This window comes from Salvelinus fontinalis, chromosome 11 (genome assembly GCF_029448725.1).
Source record: "Salvelinus fontinalis isolate EN_2023a chromosome 11, ASM2944872v1, whole genome shotgun sequence".
Classification (NCBI taxonomy): domain Eukaryota; kingdom Metazoa; phylum Chordata; class Actinopteri; order Salmoniformes; family Salmonidae; genus Salvelinus; species Salvelinus fontinalis.
Window position 1 is genome coordinate 29581771 of NC_074675.1, and position 19714 is coordinate 29601484.

The 19714-nt window shown below is 40.9% G+C and overlaps 1 protein-coding gene across 3 annotated transcripts in view; it reads left to right on the plus strand.

The window, feature by feature from the left end:
* The first annotated feature begins 3537 nt into the window (after positions 1–3537).
* Positions 3538–19714, plus strand: part of LOC129865469 (lysine-specific demethylase 6B-like) — a 166973-nt gene continuing 150796 nt past the window's right edge. For all 3 annotated transcript variants that reach the window (XM_055938297.1, XM_055938298.1, XM_055938300.1), the window contains exons 1-3: positions 3538–4188; positions 10983–11132; positions 11255–11288. The gene's annotated coding sequence lies outside the window, so the exon portion shown is untranslated. The remainder of the gene's footprint in view (positions 4189–10982; positions 11133–11254; positions 11289–19714) is intronic.

Genomic DNA, 19714 nt, shown 5'->3' on the forward strand with positions numbered 1-19714 from the left:
CTCTCACAGTTGAAGTGTACCTATGATAAAAATTACAGACCTCTACATGCTTTGTAAGTAGGAAAACCTGCAAAATCGGCAGTGTATCAAATACTTGTTCTCCCCACTGTATATATATATATATATATATATATATATATATATATATATATATATATATATATATATATATATATATATATATATATACAGTACCAGTCAAAAGTTTGGACACACCGACTCATTCAAGGGTTTTCTTTAATTTTACTTTTTTCTACATTGTAGAATAATAGTGAAGACATCAAAACTATGAAATAACACATATGGAATCATGTAGTAACCAAAATAGTGTTAAACAAATCAAAATATATTTTATATTTGAGACTCTTTAAAGTAGCCACCCTTTGCCTTGATGACAGCTTTGCACAGTCTTGGTATTCTTTCAACCAGCTTCATGAGGTATTAACCAAAATGCATTTCAATTAACAGGTGTGCCTTGTTAAATGTTAATTTGTGGATTTTTTTCCCCTTAATGCGTTTCAGCCAATCAGTTGTGTTGTTACAAGGTAGTGATGGAATACAGAAGATAGCCCTATTTGGATAAAAGACCGAAGTCCATATTATGGCAAGAACAGCTCAAATAGGTAAAAAGAAGCGACAGTCCATGATTACTTTAAGACATGTAGGTCAGTCAATTTTAAGAACTTTTAAAGTTTCTTCAAGTGCAGTCGCAAAAATCATCAAGCGCTATGATGAAACTGGCTCTCACAGAGTTCAAGTTCAAGTAACAGACACATCTCAACATCAACTGTTCAGAGGAGACTGTGTGAATCAGGCCTTCATGGTCGAATTGCTGCAAAGAAACCACTACTAAAAGACACCAATAATAAGAAGAGACTTGCTTGGGCCAATAAACACGATAAATGGACATTAGACCAGTGGAAATCTGTCCTTTGGTCTGATAAGTCAAAATTTGAGATTTTTGGTTCCAACCACTGTGACTTTGTGAGACGCAGAGTAGGTGAACGGATGATCTCTGCATGTGTGGTTCCCACTGTGAAGCATGGAAGAGGAGTTGTAATGGTGACAATGTCAGTGATTTATTTAGAATTCAAGGCACACTTAACCAGCATGGTTACCACAGCATTCTGCAGAGATATGCCATCCCATCTGGTATGCGCTTAGTGGGACAATCATTTGTTTTTCAACAGGACAATGACCCAACACAGGCTGTGTAAGGGCTATTTGACCAAGAAGGAGAGGGATGGAGTGCTGCATCAGATGACCTGGCCTCCACAATCACCCAACCTCAACCAAATTGAGATGGTTTGGGATGAGTTGGACCGCAGAGTGGAGGAAAAGCAGCCAACAAGTACTCAGCATATGTGGGAGCTCCTTCAAGACTGTTGGAAAAGCATTCCAGATTAAGCTGGTTGAGAGAATGCCAAAAGTGTGCAAAGTTGTCATCAAGGCGAAGGTTGGCTACTTTGAAGAATCTAAAATATATTTTGATTTGTTTAACACTTTTTTGATTACTACATGATTCCATATGTGTTATTTCATAGTTTTGATGTCTTCACTATTATTCTATAATGTTGAAAATACTAATAAATAAAGGTGTGTCCAAACATTTGACTGGTACTGTGTGTGTGAATTTATATATATATATATATATATATATATATATATATATATATATATATATATATATATATATTCCTGCACAGGTAAACAACATTTCACACAGAAGACACAGTAACACACAGAGACATTCACAACATCTAGATGTTAGTAAGGAAGATCAAGAAGGACTACAAGCCCTAATGTCTATATATTATTATTTATTTTTTGGGATGGAAAAACACTTTCAGTGTGAACTTAAATGACTAAAACCTTGATAGAAAGTAGAGAGAAAATATATATTTTAAATAATATCATTTTTGAGAATGAACAATCCCCAAAATAAAAGATACAGTCAGGGAGAATTTAAAATTCCAAAAAAACAATTAATTTAGCAGTATTGATTTTGTTATTACGTTTCAGCATTAGCCATGGCAGAATGCATAGAATTGCAGGACATTTGCTTTAAAAATGAAACAATTTCTCTCAGCTTCATGGGGAAACGTGTAGAATTGCAGGATATTGGTTTAAATATATAAAAAATGTATATTCACCGCCAAGATGGGAGACCTCTAAAATGTTCTCTCAAATCCAGCGGCGACTGCTCCCATCGCCACGCCCTCTGCCACGCCCTCTGCCACACCCACCACCTAAGCCCCTGTTTGATCCAGAAAAAACCCTGCTGTGTGTGTATGCTTCAACTTCCTGTGTTTGTAGGATTGGCAAAGTGCTGAAATGTCTGATTGGCACATTTTATGTCAGGATGGCAAACTGTGTGCATACACACACACACACACAAACACAATGTGCTTAACGAGGTGAGATGGAAATATTTATGCTAACACATTTTCTCAAAGTGGAAGTAGGCGGGGCATTCTAATGAACTAAATCAGAGACATTTGCTGAGCGAGTACTCACTCTAGACACACACACACACACACACTGTAAAAGACTTCAACACAAAGTTATTCATAGGAGGGGAAAACAAGAGAGGGGACTGGGGAGAAAGAGTGAACCAGAATAAACGCTTGTGAAGGAGGGAGGGAGTGAGGGCCTCCCTCCAGTTCAAGGCCGTATTCAGGCGGGAATGTCTTCTGAAAGAGACAGAGAGACCGTTAAGGGCCTCTTTATGTGGCCCAGGTCTGGTCTGTGTGTGTGTGTGTGTGTGTGTGTGTGTGTGTGTGTGTGTGTGTGTGTGTGCTACCAGTTGTTGTTCGGGAGCTCATAGCAACATGCTGAATTCAAATCAGCTTTTAAGTTCTTCTGAGGCAGTGTTGTAAGGGAAAGTGTTGGCTCAGTCTTGTTTGTTGAAAGCGAGAAAAGTATTTTTAATTTTGAGATGAGACAACCCTCAACGTAACATGTACAGTCATTATTGTGCGTCACACTTTCTGAAGAAGAGGAGTGTGTGTGTGTCTCAAAGCGTCAATAGTAAAAAAAAAAAAAAAAAGAAAATCTTTTACAGAAGTCCTCTGGTATTAGTAGGAGGCATTTTCTGTTGGAAGCAAACCTTTCTCGTCTGCTTATTCAATTAAATGCTGTAAAACGAGATCCACTATTCCTGGAAAAATGTTTTGTAAAATCCAATGTGCTAACCCTTGATAGTGTGTATAGTTAACTAACTGTATTATCCATAGTGGTGAACTGGCCTGTTATCTAAAGGACATCATTATTAGAAAAACATCACTATATAAAATAACTTTATAAATCCCAAGTGCCCCTTATGGACTTGCATTAACTATGTCCAACTGAAATTATAGCCGAAATTATTGATCAAAACCTCAAATAATGGAAAAATCAGGGTAATTTGTGCCCTGAAGAATAGAGCGCTAAGGGCATTTCAGCAAGCCATACAGTGTGTGTTTGCCAGTGAGTAATAAGGCTGGCAGTTTATGTCCAAGACTCGTCCACCAAAAATAAACCTGCATGAGAGGGAAAGAGAGAGAGAGCGAGAGAGAGGGAGGAGGAGATAAGAGCCCTTACAACAGAGAAGAGTTGAGGAAACAGTATGCGTTTCAATTGATTAAGAACTGCGCAATTTCTTGGTAAAAAAATCGCCGCTTTGGTCCTGGTGTCCTTCTAAAATATATTGACATCTAAAGGCGTGTTTGGATTGAACATGCGTGTGGCAAACCCGCCCGCGGTGCACGCATAGCCTATACCGGCGGTTGTAGCAGCTACGTACTTGGCGATTTTGAAAGGGAATGTTCAATTCTTCTGCGAGAGGGCTGCACATTCATTTTGGAAGACGATATGCAAGATTAGAGATTAATGTACAGTTTTGAAATTGTGCAACACGAGACTAATCGTTATGCCATGCCCATGGCTGATTCTCTAAATGCTCTCATCTCTCCCAAGCAACGATTTCCTAATGTATCTGCGTGTACAGTTTCTGCAAGCCGACATTTTCTAAATGGAGTAAGGATTTTTGACACATTATTCAGCTATTACTTAATTTTGGAAACGGTTTTGGGAGGCTACGTGGCTGAACGAACGTCATTCGTGTGGAAAGAAGATGTGTTACGACGTTTTTTCTGTTACCGTGTGCAGCAACGGCATCTCCCATGAGAAAGCAGCATGCACAAACAGGTAAGATGAAAACGATTTTACTGATATAGACTAATTAACACAGGCTTATAATGTTGCATAATTAACCAGAATTGCCTAGCAGAGAATGTTTAGCCAAAATTAGATCTCGAACGAATGGTATTGAGTTAATGCCTACTTTATAGGCTACTGGTACGCTATGTCCAATGATTGTAACCAATGGAACGCGCATAATCATCTCTTAATTAGGATGCGTTGTTCCAAACATTTAGTACACAGGCTACTACAACGTAACAAGGTAGATGAGAAGTTTCCTATTCGTAGCCTAAAACTACAAAGACGTAGGCTTTAGGAAAAGTAGCAAACGCATTTTGCATGTTGTGTTTCTGCCAGCTGTGTTTTATCCTTTCAGAATTAGTAATATCGAAAGTTATTACTGTTTGCAATATGGTCATCTGGTTACAATAACGATGGGTTTACGGGAACCTAGTATGAGTAGGCGATGTTGTAATCGCCTAGTGACGGGCTGGTGTGCTGCTTTCGGTTCAACCTTTTTACTCTTCTAAAACGTGATCAAAACCTACATGTGGCTTGAAGTTGTATCTTTCTCGGTAGTGCCAGGGTCCAAAATGTCCTGTCTGTTATATTTAATTAAATAATGGTTAAGGAACCGCGGCCATTGAATGAAATCTGGGCCTTCCAGTGTTCGGGGAAGGAGTGTCGCATTTTCTTTCTGAAATGTCATGTGGTGAAGTTGTGGCGGGTTCCGTAGAATTTCCAGGAAAAGCGTTTGAATTTGTTCAATGTAATTTTTTTCTTCCTATCCTTAGCAGTTTTGTCCCCGCCCACTTTATTCACGTCCTTATTTTCGCCACTAGAGGACGCCACAGGTCTATAGGTGGGCTTAAGGTGTCGCTGCCTGGCTATCAGTGTTTTCTGCTGGAAGTTTTAAAAGGTTATGGTTAGGTATTATGGTTAGGCAACATCCACCCGAAGCTTTTATTTGAAGTTGATAGATTACCACCTAGTTTATTGAGTACCCCATGGGTGAGTTATTAACATTGAGACATAGGTTATTACCACGTTATAACTAGTAGTTATCAAGAAAATAATTGTAGCTGAGATTAAATCATGTCAAATTGTATTTGTCAGATGCTTCGTAAACAACAGGTGTAGACTGACAGTGAAAGGCTTACTTACGGGTCCTATACCAACAATGCGGAGTTAAAGAGAAGATCCAACATTAAATAGAAATAGTGACAAAATTCAAACATATTGGGTGTGTTCGTAAATTCAGTATGGAGTACCAGAGTGCGTTCTGGGCGTTCGTAAATTCAGAGCGTTGTCAGATTGTCCGTTAGTAAATTCAGTTTTTGCTCGCGGAGTGTTCAGAACGCACACTGGACGCCCTGGCCGAGGAGTACATTCTGGGTTGATCTGAGCGTTCTGACCTCACAACAGCAGTCAAGCACCCAAGTTTACTGGCTAAGGTTGTCTAGCTTGCTAGCTACTTCCAGACACAAATGAGAGAACCCCAAACAGAGCTGATTAGGCTGTTTCATGTTATCCAGAGCGTTGGTGACTGTAACGTTGCTGCTGGCAACAATTTAATTAGGATTTTTCGCCGAGGTTTACTGACACTTGTCATATTCAAGGGGTTTTGAGCGTTTGTAAATTCCTCAGTTATTCTGTGCTCTGGCACCCGCAGAGGAGAGGGCTCTGAAATCGGAGTAGATAGCCAGAGTGAATTTACGAAAGCACCCATTAGGCCTTTACGAACGCAACACACACTCACACATACGCGACTCTGTTTATCATCTATCCGGATTGCCTAGTCACCTTTACCCCTACCTACATGCAGTGCCGATTTTAGCATGTACATCTTGGTGAGGCAAACACATTTTTTTGGGGGGGGGGGGTGCATGCCAGCAAAGCTACTACACAACACAACACTAAACAATACATAAATTGCACTATAACGTGACAAACGGTGTCCACAAACAGTTAGGGCCTACATAAAGCTGTCCCAACAGCATTCCCAACACCTTACCGCTGCTACACCTGGCTATCAGCAGAGCCTTGTCTGGCAGTGAAAAATTCAGTCAGTGTCATTTACTGCCGTTTAAAAAAAACAGCTAATATGTCTGACTAACTGAAACAAATGTGGTTTCTACTGACAATTGAGATGTACAAGCTATGGCATAAGAAGATGACAAGCGCATAAGAGGCAATCTGTAATTTTGATTAAGACATTAATGAGCGAGCTAAGACGGACGTAGTCAATATAACTATTTATTCAGCACTTTTGAAATGTACAGCAACATAATTCAGAACATGGCCGTCCTTACATTATTCTCCCTATACACCAAGTCAGAACCGTAGGATAAGAAAAGGGATCATATAAGCAGACAATGAAAGCTCTTACAATATTCATTGATTACATTTCTCTAAAACAGGTTATAGGCTACATGTGCACCACCAAGTCAGAACAGTAGGCGAAATTAAGAGGTGAAAATAAACCAAATTATTAGGGTGAGGCACATGGGCTACTAACAACTTACTACACAACATACACTTAGTATTACATTCTTAGCTATAGTAAACATATCTCCCTGGCATATTACATAAAATATGCATCAGCATGCAATACATTTTTGGACTCACCTTGTTGTGCTGTGCTCACTTGAACAGGAAGGTGGTGCGGCGGTCCTTCATGTCATCAAAGTCTTGTATTTTCTGAATTTATGGTGCTTTCGAGACAACTGGGAACTCTGAAAAAAACAAGGTCGAATGATGATAACATCAGTGATCTTAAGGTCGTAGATCTAGAAAGAGGCCCGAGTTCCCGATTTATAATTCAGAGTTAAATGACCGTTCAAAACGTATTTTCCCAGTCGGAGGTCATTTTTTTCCTGAGTTCTCAGTTGTCTTGAACTCGCTGAAGTCAGATTTCCCAGATCCGAGTTAACAGTTGTTTTGAGCACGGCAGAATTCATGCTGCATTGATAGCATGGCCAATGTTGCTCTACCCTTAGATTTGGCGGTGACGTAGTCGCCCCATGAGTGACAGAACACTGAGCCAATCACGGCGCAACTAGAGAACATTACCAACCCCTACGCTACGTATTTTCCGCTGGCTGCCCCACCACCACATAAAGCACTGAGCTGCACCTGCATTTTGGAGCTGTCTTACTCAAGAAAACAAAAAAGAGACCATGTTTGTATGCGGCTTTATTAACTTATTTTTGCAAACTGATATATGACACATTAATTCCAAAATAACATGAAAAACAGGCAACCTTTTTTTAGCTTAAAATGTGGGGCTCAAAATCCACCCTGAATGACGGATCGCCACCGCCTACATGCATATATTACCTGTACATATTACCTGTACATATTACCTGCACATATTCCCTGTAGATATTACCTGCACATATTACCTGCAGATATTACCTGTACATATTACCTGCACATATTACCTGTACATATTACCTGCACATATTACCTGCACATATTACCTGTACATATTACCTGTACATATTACCTGCACATATCACCTGCACATATCACCTGCACATATTACCTGCACATATTACCTGCACATATTACCTGCACATATTACCTGTACATATTACCTGTACATATTACCTGCACATATCACCTGCACATATCACCTGCACATATCACCTGCACATATCACCTGCACATATTACCTGCACATATTACCTGCACATATTACCTGCACATATTACCTGCACATATTACCTGTACATATTACCTGTACATATTACCTGCACATATCACCTGCACATATCACCTGCACATATCACCTGCACATATCACCTGCACATATTACCTGCACATATTACCTGCACATATTACCTGTACATATTACCTGCACATATTACCTGCACATATTACCTGCACATATTACCTGCACATATTACCTGTACATATTACCTGTACATATTACCTGCACATATCACCTGCACATATCACCTGCACATATCACCTGCACATATTACCTGCACATATTACCTGCACATATTACCTGTACATATTACCTGTACATATCACCTGCACATGTTACCTGTACATATTACCTGCACATATTACCTGCACATATTACCTGTACATTATACCTGTACATTATACCTGTACATGTTACCTGCACATATCACCTGTACATATTACCTGTACATATTACCTGCACATATCACCTGTACATATTACCTGCACATATTACCTGCACATATTACCTGTACATATTACCTGCACATATCACCTGTACATATCACCTGTACATATTACCTGCACATATCACCTGTACATATTACCTGTACATATTACCTGCACATATCACCTGTACATATCACCTGTACATATTACCTGCACATATCACCTGTACATATTACCTGTACATATTACCTGCACATATCACCTGTACATATTACCTGTACATATTACCTGCACATATCACCTGTACATATTACCTGCACATATTACCTGCACATATTACCTGTACATATTACCTGCACATATCACCTGTACATATTACCTGTACATATTACCTGCACATATCACCTGTACATATTACCTGCACATATTACCTGCACATATTACCTGTACATATTACCTGCACATATTACCTGCACATATTACCTGCACATATCACCTGTACATATTACCTGCACATATCACCTGCACATATTACCTGCACATATTACCTGTACATATTACCTGCACATATCACCTGCACATATCACCTGCACATATCACCTGTACATATTACCTGCACATATTACCTGTACATGTTACCTGCACATATCACCTGTACATATCACCTGCACATATCACCTGTACATATTACCTGCACATATTACCTGCACATATTACCTGCACATATTACCTGCACATATTACCTGCACATATTACCTGTACATATTACCTGTACATGTTACCTGTACATGTTACCTGCACATATTACCTGCACATATTACCTGCACATATTACCTGTACATGTTACCTGCACATATCACCTGTACATATCACCTGCACATATCACCTGTACATATTACCTGCACATATTACCTGCACATATTACCTGCACATATTACCTGCACATATTACCTGCACATATTACCTGCACATATTACCTGTACATATTACCTGTACATGTTACCTGTACATGTTACCTGCACATATCACCTGTACATATTACCTGTACATATTACCTGCACATATCACCTGTACATATCACCTGTACATATTACCTGCACATATTACCTGCACATATTACCTGCACATATTACCTGTACATATTACCTTCACATATCACCTGCACATATCACCTGCACATATCACCTGTACATATTACCTGCACATATTACCTGCACATATTACCTGTACATATTACCTGCACATATCACCTGCACATATCACCTGCACATATCACCTGCACATATTACCTGTACATATTACCTGCACATATTACCTGCACATATTAAATGTACATATTACCTGCACATATCACCTGTACATATTACCTGCACATATTACCTGTACATATTACCTGCACATATTACCTGCACATATTACCTGTACATATTACCTGCACATATCACCTGTACATATCACCTGCACATATCACCTGCACATATCACCTGCACATATTACCTGCACATATTACCTGCACATATTACCTGTACATATTACCTGCACATATTACCTGCACATATTACCTGTACATATTACCTGCACATATCACCTGCACATATCACCTGCACATATTACCTGCACATATTACCTGTACATATTACCTGCACATATTACCTGCACATATTAGCTGTACATATTACCTGCACATATCACCTGTACATATTACCTGCACATATTACCTGCACATATTACCTGTACATATTACCTGCACATATCACCTGCACATATCACCTGCACATATTACCTGCACATATTACCTGTACATATTACCTGCACATATTACCTGCACATATTACCTGTACATATTACCTGCACATATCACCTGCACATATTACCTGCACATATTACCTGCACATATTACCTGTACATATTACCTGCACATATCACCTGCACATATCACCTGCACATATTACCTGCACATATTACCTGCACATATTACCTGCACATATTACCTGCACATATTACCTGTACATATTACCTGTACATATTACCTGCACATATTACCTGTACATATTACCTGCACATATCACCTGCACATATTACCTGCACATATTACCTGCACATATTACCTGTACATATTACTACCTCGTGCCCCTGCACATTGACTCGGTACCGCTACTCCTTGTATATACTGTATCCTCGTTATTGTTATTTTATTGCGTTATTATTTCCTTTTTATTTAGCATATTGTTCGTATTTTTCACCTTTGCGTTGTTGCTTAAGGGCTCGTAAGTAAGCATTTCACGGTAAAGTCTACGCCTGTTGTCTTCGGGGCATATGACAAATGCATTTTGATTTGATTTGATGTGGCCTCGAAATGCTCACGTGATACAATCAGGAATCCACTAGAGACCGACACACCCCCCCGACAATACTCCGTCTAAGTGTCTCCTGGCTGAAGCTGCTAACATAAACATGCTGGTGATGTTGTAACATGTTCAGGATAAGTGTGTTAATCTATAACAACAAATTAGCACCATTATTACTAACCACCATGTTCTTGTGAGCTCCCTGATTTCTCCTCAGACACACAACTTAAGTCCTTACCTGTCATGCCGGGCCTCTCGGCTTCTCTACAGTTCTAATGTCATTGCACTGACGTGCTTCTCTATTCGCAGCGGAACAAGGCCTGACATGATGACACGGCCTCGGTATGCTGTTGGCGTGGGCCAGCCCGGCATCACCCGAACAAACATTAAAGATGTTAACGTCACGGTCAGGGCTGTGCGGCCACAGCAAAGAGCCAGTCATTATGAAGTGTGGGAATGGTAAGTTTGGCATCTTATCAAGTGATATCATTTGATGATACATTTTTTGTTGTTGAAAGAAAGTGGATTTTAGAGTATCCTGCATTGCGCCGACAGAATGATTTGACGTTTCTCTCCTGCAGCGGGGCCGCCTGGTTGGAGCACGCAGTTGGCCAGGTAAGGAAGTGTGTCTGTAGGTCTCTGTGCATTTATACAAATGCTGATGCTGTGCGTCTGCGCTTGTGTTTGTCTGTGTATGTTTGCGTCTGTCACTGTCTGTATACAGTGACTATAGACAGTCTACAGCCCCCCTTTTGGATTTCTTCACATTTTATTGTGTTACAAAGTGGGATTAAAATAGATTTAATTGCCTTTTTTTGGTCAGTGATCTACACAAAATACTCTAATGTCAAGTGGACAATTACATTTTTTTAAGACTAATAAAAATGAAACATATTATATGTTAGAAACACCTTTGGCAGCGATTACAACTGTGAGTCTTCTTGGGTAAGTCTTGTAAGAGCTTTACACACCTGTGTTGTGCAATATTTGCCTGTTTCTTTTCAAAATCCTTCACGCTCTGACAAGGTGTTGGGGATCATGGCTAGACAGTACGTCTTGCCATAGCTTTTAAAGCAGATTTAAGTAAAAAAAACTAACTTGGCCACTCAAGAACATTCACTGTCTTCTTGGTAAGCAACTGCAGTGTCGATTTGGCCTTGTGTTGTAGGTTATTGTCCTGCTAAGAGGTGAATTCCTCTCTCGATGTCTGGTGTAAAGCAGACTGCAGCAGGTTTTCCTCGAGGATTTGCCTGTGCTTAGCTCCATCCCGTTTCTTGTCATCCTATAAAGTCTCTCTTGTCTTTGCCGATGTCAAGCATACCCATACCATGATGCAGCCACCACCATGCTTGAAAATAAGGAGGCGGTTACTCTGATATTGTGTTGGATTTTCCCAAAACAAGACTTTGCATTTAGGGAAAAAAGTGTATTCCTTTGCCGTGTTTCTACATTAGTGCCTTGTTGCATACATATTCATGTTTTGGAAAAAATGTATGATGTATATTTGTATTCTGTTATTTAGGTCATTGTTGTGTAGTCACTACAATGTTTTTCTCCCGTCACAACCATTGAAAGGTTTTTAAATCACCAATGGCCTCATGTTGACATCCCAGAGCAGTTTCCTTCCTGTCCTGCAGCTCAGTTCAGATGGATGACTGCATCTTTGATATGTCTGGGTGGTTTGATACATAATCTACAGCATAATTATTAACTTGACTGTGCTTAAATATCTATTAGGTGTCTGATTTGTTATTGTTACCCATCTACCAATCACTGCCCTTCTTTATGAGGCTTTCGAAAAGCTCCCTGGTCTTCATAGTTGAAGATGTATGTATGTCGGACGGAGGAAAATCATTTTAAAAATCATGTCAACCCCTATTAATTCTCAGAGTGATTCCATGTAACTTATTATGTGATTTGTTAAGACAAATTTTACTTCTGGACTACACTGAACAAAATATGAACGCAACGTAAAGTGTTGGTCCCATGTTTCATGAACTGAAATAAAATGTTTGCCATATGCACAAAAAGCTTATTTCTCTTAAATTTGGTGCACAAATTAGTTTACATCCCTGTTAGTGAGCATTTCTCCTTTGCCAAGATAATCCATCCACCTGACAGGTGTGGCATATCAAGTCAAGAAGCTGATTAAACAGCATGATTATTACACAGGTGTGCCTTGTGCTGGGGACAATAAAAGGCCATTCTAAAATGTGCCGTTTTGTGGTTTAATGAGAGGTAACGATGGAGGGATGATAGACAGGAGAAAGAGAGAGAGATCTCTGGTGTGTTTTCTGGCCACTCCTCCCTCGTTCACAGCAGTGGTTATCTGATGTCCTCCTGTGACTGGGCGGTCTGATCTGTGTGTGTGTGTGTTCTGGTTTTGGCTCACTCTCACTGTTAACAATTTCATACATATCTCTTGAGGCCTGCAAAGGGAATCCAGTTGTGTGTGTGGTCGATTTGATTTGGACTGTAACTGGGCGGATACCCTTGCTATCCACTCCCCTCTCTCTCGCTCTATCGCTCGTCCATGTTTCTCGTTCTCCCCTCTCTCTCTCTCTCTCTCTTTCTCTCTCTCCCTCTTTGTTAAAGCATGACAACATGTCACAGGAGAGCTCTACGTTGTGTTTCTAGGTGGGTGCCAGAACACACACACACACACACACACACACACACACACACATGATGTTCAGCGTTTTGGCCCTGTGCCGAGCAGAGAGGCCCTGTCTGGGTACAGCTTATTTCCTGGAGGGGAGCAAGCGGCCCAAAGAAGCGCACACACACACACACACTCACCTTGTAACACCCCACACACCCTTCTCTCTCTCTCTTTCTCTCTCTTACACACACACACACACACACACACACACTCACACACACACACACACACACACACACACACACACACACACACACACACACACACACACCTTGTAACACCCCACACACCCTTCTCTCTCTCTTTCTTTCTCTCTCTTACACACACACACACACACACACACACACGCATGTACGCCCCTGTCCCCCCTCTCCCCAGGACCCCACAGAGTCACACCTGGGTCTCTCAGTCATTCAGCCTCTCTTTCAGCTATATTACATTACCACTGGGTATTGAACGTGGTCTTGCACACATTGACTGCCTGCCAAACACTGTGGCTTTGTGTGCATCTGCGTGTGTGTGTGTGTGTGTGTGTGTGTGTGTGTGTGTGTGTGTGTGTGTGTGTGTGTGTGTGTGTGTGTGTGTGTGTGTGTGTGTGTGTGTGTGTGTGTGTGTGTGTGTTGAAGTGGGAAGTGTAGATAGAAAGTACTTACTGGTCTTAAAAGACCAAAATAATTCGGAGGAGGTACGGGGTAGAATCATGTGCACATGAGAAGCATTGGTTGTGTGTGTTGGTACAGAACGTGTTATTTCTGTCTGAGGTTTGCTGTTTTGTTGTTGAGTATCTGATCTTTCCTTTTACTTGTTACTGTTGTCTGGCTTTGTAACAGTTTACCATGAATGCAGTGTGTGTGTGTGTGTGTGTGTGAGAGAGAGATGCGGGAGTGTTTCTGGGTAATCCAGACCATAAACCATCAGAAGGTCGAATTGAGCGCTGGCATCAATCACCATGACAACCCTGTCCACCTGCAGCCATCGCACACACACACACACACACACACACACACACCAGGGTTTCCGTTAGGAAAATGTGGCGCCGGACAACTTGACCGGGAATATTTTAATTGGCCATTTGAGAAATGTACCGGACCCATATGAATTGGGTGCATAACCCGTTAGGGCATCCACCCACGGTGCTCAGAATAACAGAAATCCCATTTAGATTATGGTAATATAGCTTAACAGAACATTGCAACTCATGTAATGAAGCAGGCAATAAAAGGTCTGATAGCGGATCCAAATGTGACAGAGATGAAAATCTCTGTTGGAAACTTAGAAAGAGGGGGGGATCTAAAAATGCAACAGCTAGGATGGATTTCTAATATGAGTAGGATTGTGCCTTTGGCTTCTGGACTGTGAAAAGAAAGCTGGTATGAAAACCAATGGACTAGGAGAGAAATGTTATGGTGGTGGGTCCAACCTCCCGAGTGGCGCAGCGGTCTAAGGCACTGTATCGCAATGCTTTAGGCGTCACTACAGACCCTGGTTCGATCCCGGGCTGTTTCACAACCGGCCGTGATCGGGAGTCCAAATAGGGCGGCGCACAATTGGCCCAGCGTCGTCCGGGTTCGGGGAAGGTTTGGCCGGGGTAGACTTGCCTAGTTAAATAAATGTTAAATAAAAAATAGGGAAGTAAATGAAAATGTTTTGACTCAATTATATAATTACTCCTGTCTATACAGAAATAAATACAATCATTCAAAATATATCACCAGAAAGCATGACTTAGCCACAGAGGAATCGAAGGAACATTAGCTTCTTTTAGAAAATAGCTGTGCATTGATTCAGATCACAAACTCGTAAGTCTATGATTTAGGCAGCGCGCGTGGCAATATGCCAAGTTGATTATTGAGTTGCTGCTGTCAGTGAAAGCATTTCAAATATGGGTGAAAATACTGTTTTTTTAAGCATGATTAAAAATGTTGAGACAATAAGGGGGGGAGGGGTGTTTGGCGAAGATATAGGCTAGTCTCTCTCCAGAATGATTTAGTCTCCTGCCAATTCTTGTGCATTCACGGCGGGAATTGTTTGCCCTTTGATTTTTTTGGTGTTAATTACAGTCATTTACCGTTCTCATCCTCAGAGTGGAAAGGTTGTTTGCAGAGTTCACAACCTGCTATGCTTGTGAGGAACAAGTTTGGGTTTATTTCACAATCCTTAAGAGTGGCGGGATGGGTTCCTCTAAGCAAACATATGGAATTGTTAAGATGATCGTAACAAGGATCATTTAGCGATTTGATTTTTGAATTTTAAGACCCCTTTAGGTATCAAAAAAATATATCAAAAAGTATTTGATGAAACACTGAATTTGGCCTTACGGCTATTAGCCCATAGAAACGCATTGAATAATTAATTCATACATGGAAAACAGATAGTCAAAAAATACATCTAATGGAAGTTTGTTTTAAAGTGTCTGTCCTTTATCTGAGAGATATAATAAAGATCAGGAAATTATTTTTCAATGTTTTTACCCATATTTAACACATATTTTGGGCACTAAACCAGTGGCGACCCTTCATTCAGGATCCTGCAAACCTGTTTTGAGCCCCACATTTTTAGCACAAAAAGATAACAAATTTTGGGGCTTGCCTGTTTTGCATGTTATTTTGGCATTAATACGTGTCACATATCAGTTTGCAAACAATGTAAAATATATATATATATATATATCATTGAGTTAATAAAGCTGCATACACACATGGTCTCTTTTTAGTTGTCTTGAGTAAGGCAGCAACAAAATGCAGGTGTTTCAGCCTATTAGCTCAGTACTTTCTGTGGTGGGGCGAGCCAGCAGAAAATATGGAGCGTTGCGCCGTGATTGGCTCAGTGCTCTGTCACTCATGGGGACAGTACGACAGTACGTCAAGTGCTTAGTAAGGGTAGACTTCCAACATTTCAGCCCTTTGGGTCCTGCCATGAAGTTATATTACAAGTGCCCTTCCAAGAAGGCTCAAGGTCATTGGCCACAGATAAAATGACGTCAAATCACGTTATATGTACGGTAGCTTTGATTGGACTGATCATGTCAACATCATTTCAAAATCTTAGCTAGCAGTCATCATCATGAATCAAGTCAACAATCTACTGACAAATCCTTTTCAATCCTTGTATATGAAGAAAAATGATAGATAAAACGTATCGGTGCCCATCGGCCATTGGACATAAACATTACACACCAAGTTGGAAATCGCAAATTCAACAAGGAGTCGTTTGGAAGGAATCAGTGGCTAACAGCAGGCGTTGCAAAGAAACAACTAACGTTAGCCTGCTATTCAATGGGGTGGCCATGTGTTCCCCCCGAGTTCCCACCATAAATCCATAGAATGCCAGACTGATGACAAAATTTGCCCACAAAGGACCGCTGCGTCACCTTCACAAGGTGAGTCCAAAAATGTATTGCATGCTGCTGCATAAATGATGTAATATGCCAGGGAGATATGTATACTGTAGCTAAGAAAGTAATACTAAGTGTATGTTGTGTAGTAAGTTGTTAGTAGCCCATGTGCCTTACCCTAATCATTTGGTCTATTTTCACCAATGCGGTATTGTAAACACAGTGCTACTGACAGTGCTACTGATAGTAGTGGTGGCGCTTGGCTTGCACGTGCAAATTCAGCACACAAAACATTCTAAAATATAATTGTGTTATTTAACGCGTCAAATAGTGTTATGTGATGTGTATCTTTTTTGACACGCAAAGACCCAAACGGCATTCAATGTGCCTCACCCTAATAATTTGGTCTATTTTCACCTCTTAATTTCGCCTACTGTTCTATCTTGGTGGAGCACCTATAGCCTATATTTATCCTACGGTTCTGACTTGGTGTACAGGGAGAACACTGTAAGAACGGCCCATGTTCTGAATTCTGCCGCTGTACATTTCAAAAGTGCTGAACAAGTAGTTATATTGACTACGTCCGTCGTTGCTTGATCATTAATGTCTTAATCGAAATTCCGGATTGCCTCTTATCCGCTTGTCGTCCCTTTATGCCGTAGTTTGTACATCTCAATTGTCAGTAGAAACCCCATTAGTCATATCAGCTATGTTTTTTTTAAAGGCAGTAAATGAGGCTGAATGAACTGTTTTTCTGCCAGACAAGGCTCCGCTGATAGCCAGGTGTAGCTGTGGTAAGGTGTTGGGACAGATTTATGTAGGCCCTAACAGTTTGTGGGCACCGTTTGTCAGCGCTATAGTGCAATTAATGTATTGTTTAGTGTTGTGTAGTGTAGTGGCTTTACTGGCATGCATCACCCAAATGTTTTGATTGCCCCACTAAGATTGACATGCTAAAATCGCCACTGCACTGAACTACTTCCATAGTCACTGAGTGGTCAAAACATTATGCATCTTTCATCTTTCCATGACATAGACTGACCAGGTGACTCCAGGGGAAAGCTATGATCCCTTATTGATGTCACTTGTTACATTCACTTCAATCAATGTAGTTGAAGGGAAGGAGACAGATTTAAAGAATGATTTTTAAGCCTTGAGACACGGATCGTGTATGTGTGCCATTCTGAAGGTGAATAGGCAAGACAAAGATTAAAGTGCCTTTGAACAGTGTATGGTAGTAGCTGCCAGGCTCACCGGTTTGTGTCAAGAACTGCAACGCTGCTGTGTTTTTCACACTCAACAGTTTCCCGTGTGTATCAAGAATGATCCATCACCCAAAGGACACCCAGCCAACTTGACACAGCTGTGGGAAGCATTAGAGTCAACATGGGCCAACATCCCTGTGGAACACTTTCAACACCTTGTAGAGTTCATATCCTGACGAATTGAAACCGTTCTGAGGGCAAAAGGGGAGGTGCAACTCAATATTAGGAAGGTGTTCTTAATGTTTTGTCCACTCAGTGTATACTTCCATTCATTTTCTGAACTTGTACCAGGCTACCTTCAGGCGAGGTTCGTGGGCGGCCCGAGAGCAAAACAACCGACGTGTTCGCGAGAGTCTCACCTCTCCATATCAGGGTGTTGCCCAAACCGCTACAGACAGAAGTTGGCAGATCGGCGGTACCGACTTCAGACGAGTCCCGTGAGCGGAGAACATGGTCATATTGTGGTCACATCGTGGTCATATTGTGGTCACATCGTGGTCATAGTGGTCACATCGTGGTCATATTGTGGTCACATCGTGGTCATATTGTGGTCATATCGTGGTCATATTTGATTGTAGGTCAAACCGTTCAGACGCACAGACATTTTCGTGAGAAGACACATTTTCGGGATGTCTCATGGTCTGACAAAAAACACCACTGTGGCTCGGCCACCTTCCACCGCAGATGAGGAAGGCCGCCGGTGGCGGATGTGGTGGATTGAGACGCTTCCCGTGCAACAACAACAACAAATATATATCTCTAGCTTAAACAGACAGATTTTGATGTTATTATTATGCTAATTATTTATGACTTTGTATCATTTTCATTCAGATTTTTATGACTAACCACGTGACAACGATTTTGAGAAATGAAAACGTTCAAATTGAAATGAAATTGTTCCACGAAAATGGGCATATGAAATCACAACTGGCACGCAGAACGGCAAAAATGGTAGGATAAATTGTAAGCTTCCCCCAGACTTGAAACTTACGCGCCGCCTATGAAGTCTTTATAAAATAATTGCCTCCGTGTTTCCATGGTAGGAATTTGCACACGGCCTCCAGCTCACATTGTTAAGTGGTGGGTGACACGCTGACAGCCTGTTGTCTGCACTTGAACGGTGAATAAGAGGCACACTTCAATAACCAGTTGAGAAATAAAAATAGTTGCTATTTTTAATCGTGCACCAAAACAGTTGAATTTATCGGGTTTAAATAAAATAAAAAAAAATAAAAAATGGCGAATGGAAACCCTGACACACACACACACACAGACTCTTCTCAGACATCTGCATATTGTCACCTTCACTCTCCTTTCACTCTCTCATCTGTTGCTTTCTTCCTCCCTGTATCTCTCTTTCTCTCTATACCCCTTTATCTCTCTCCCTCTCTACACCCCTTTATCTCTCTCCCTCTACACCCCTTTATCTCTCTCTCTCTACACTCCTTTATCTCTCTCCCTCTCTACACCCCTTTATCTCTCTCCCTCTCTACACCCCTTTATCTCTCTCTCTCTCTACACCCCTTTATCTCTCTCCCTCTCTACACCCCTTTATCTCTCTCCCTCTCTACACCCCTTTATTTCTCTCCCTCTCTACACCCCTTTATCTCTCTCTCTACACTCCTTTATCTCTCTCCCTCTCTACACCCCTTTATCTCTCTCTCTCTACACTCTTATCTCTCTCTATACCCCTTCACTGCTGTTGCTCTTTATTTTAATGACTGTGGCTGGAAACTGTAGGACCATTAATCCTTAACCAGACTAAACAGATACAGACACA